Source organism: Cygnus olor, chromosome 25 (genome assembly GCF_009769625.2).
Source record: "Cygnus olor isolate bCygOlo1 chromosome 25, bCygOlo1.pri.v2, whole genome shotgun sequence".
Taxonomy (NCBI): domain Eukaryota; kingdom Metazoa; phylum Chordata; class Aves; order Anseriformes; family Anatidae; genus Cygnus; species Cygnus olor.
Window position 1 is genome coordinate 5,421,286 of NC_049193.1, and position 2,087 is coordinate 5,423,372.

Genomic DNA, 2,087 nt, shown 5'->3' on the forward strand with positions numbered 1-2,087 from the left:
GACACGCGGCATCCTCACGGCTTGTCCCCCAGGCGGGGTGGCGCAGGGGCTGCAGGAAGGGACGCGGGACCTGGGGGAGGACAGGTCTGTCCTGGGGCACCCGCAGCAGGAGGGACCACGGGTGGGCGCCCACAGGGGTGCAGCAGCTGGGTGCCCACCGGGTGGGCTGCTGCTGAGGCCAAGCACCGGGCTCGGTGCCCCCCCCCCAGGGGTGCCAAACGCCCTCTCCACGCACCAAGAGGGGGCACCAGGCCCGACCCCAGCTCAGCCCCCGCAGCACCACGGCCGCCCCCGGCCCCTTCCCACCAGCCCGCGCCGGGGGAGCGCTGCGCCTCGCAGTCCCCCTGAAAATCCCCCCTCCCTCGGCCCTGCTAAACTCATTAGCGGCTGGGAAACGTCAGCAGGGCAGGAACGAAGCGCCAAATGTGATTACTGTGCTGGTCTCGCTCCCCCCGGCCTCATCGCGGCCCCATTTATCGCGGAGGCAGCGAGCCGGGAGGGAGGAGCGCAATCAGTGCTTATCTCTGGCTTAGACCGTCCTGCTCCAGCCCTGATTTATGGCTTGCTGGGAGGGACTCCCAGCCCCGACCTTACCACTGCAATTAAAGGCACATTAAAAAGGAGGCGAGGGGCTGGGTGCGGAGCGGGGCATGTCGGAGGTTATTGCTTGTGACTGGCTCCTCCCAACGCTGCCCGACGAGCCGGGGTGCCCCGGCCGGGTGCCCCAGCTTGGGGACGCTCTCCCACAGCCGTCGGTGCCAGGGCTGCGGCTCGGGGACCAGCAGAGCCCCACAAACAAGCCAGGCCCCGGGGCACCCCGCCGGGCTTGGGGGGCCAAGGTGCTGGGCTGGGGACAGGGGAACGGGGGGCACGCATGGGCTGGGCGGGTCTGGGACACGCTGGGAAAGGTGCCCGTGCCTGAGGCTGGCGCTGGGGACACCGGGGCACAGTGACTTACTGTGCCGTGCCCCTGAGCTGATCGGTGGATCAGAGCCCAAGCACGCTGCATGGTCTTGGGGCGAGCCCAGAGACCACTGCGCGCATGCAGGGGCAGGCAAAAGCCTCGAGTCCCCAGCCCTTCAGCACCCACCTTCCCCCAAAACACCCAGACGTCCTAAAAACACCCAGACGCGCCGGTGGCAGCAGGACACGACTTTCCCGAGGGCAAAGCACTGACCTCAGCCTCAGAAAACCACCCCAAGTCCCCGAGCCAACACCGAGCCATGGCCCAGAGCCCAGAGCTGAGCTGCAGAGCTCAGACCTGGGGCCGAGCCCCGAGCCTGGCGAGGAAGCTGGCGCTGCGGCTGATGCCCGTGGAGCTCCCTGGGACCAGGACCGGGCTCAGCATCACGAAAGCACGAGCGCACTCATAAGCTTTGCTTGCACGCGGTGAACTTTACAGAGCGCAGCCGTGCCCCGGCGTAGGAACAACCTGGGAGCCGGCCAGGAAAGAGCAGCGCTCGCAGCCCGGAGATTTCAGAGCCACAGGGAACCGTCTGCTGTTCGGTGCTTTATTAAAACAAACGCCAAGAACCCGCACCCGCTTTGCCCAGATTCGTGCTCTCCCCCCCAGGGAGCCGCTGAAGGCGAACTCCAACAGCAGCAATCGCGTTTCCCGAGGCAGGTCCCAGCTCTGAGCCCCCTGCAGGGATGCATCAGCCCCTCAGCATCACCCCCCTTCGGCAGGGGTGACCCACAAGTAATGACCGCAGGATTATTTACGTTGCAGAAATACGGGGCGGGAGGGACCATGAGCAGCCAGCTGAGCACCTATCCCACGTGCGTGGACACATTTAACACGAAATAAGGGGAAATCCCACACCTAAATTCCGATTAGCTGGGGCTGTGCACTAGGAGGGGACCAACCTGGGGACACCTGGTAGCAGCCTCAGGACCTGAGAGCCCCCACGACTGTCCCAGGAGACACTGAAGTGCCTGAATTCACGGCAGGCTAAGTCCCACCATTCAGGCCCACAAGGGGGAAAACAAGGGCCTCATCCCCTCCAGGGGCAGCCATCCCGCCCCACAGACAGCTGGTGGGCAACTACCTGAGCAGGAACTTAAAGAAAGGAGACGGGAGACGGTGC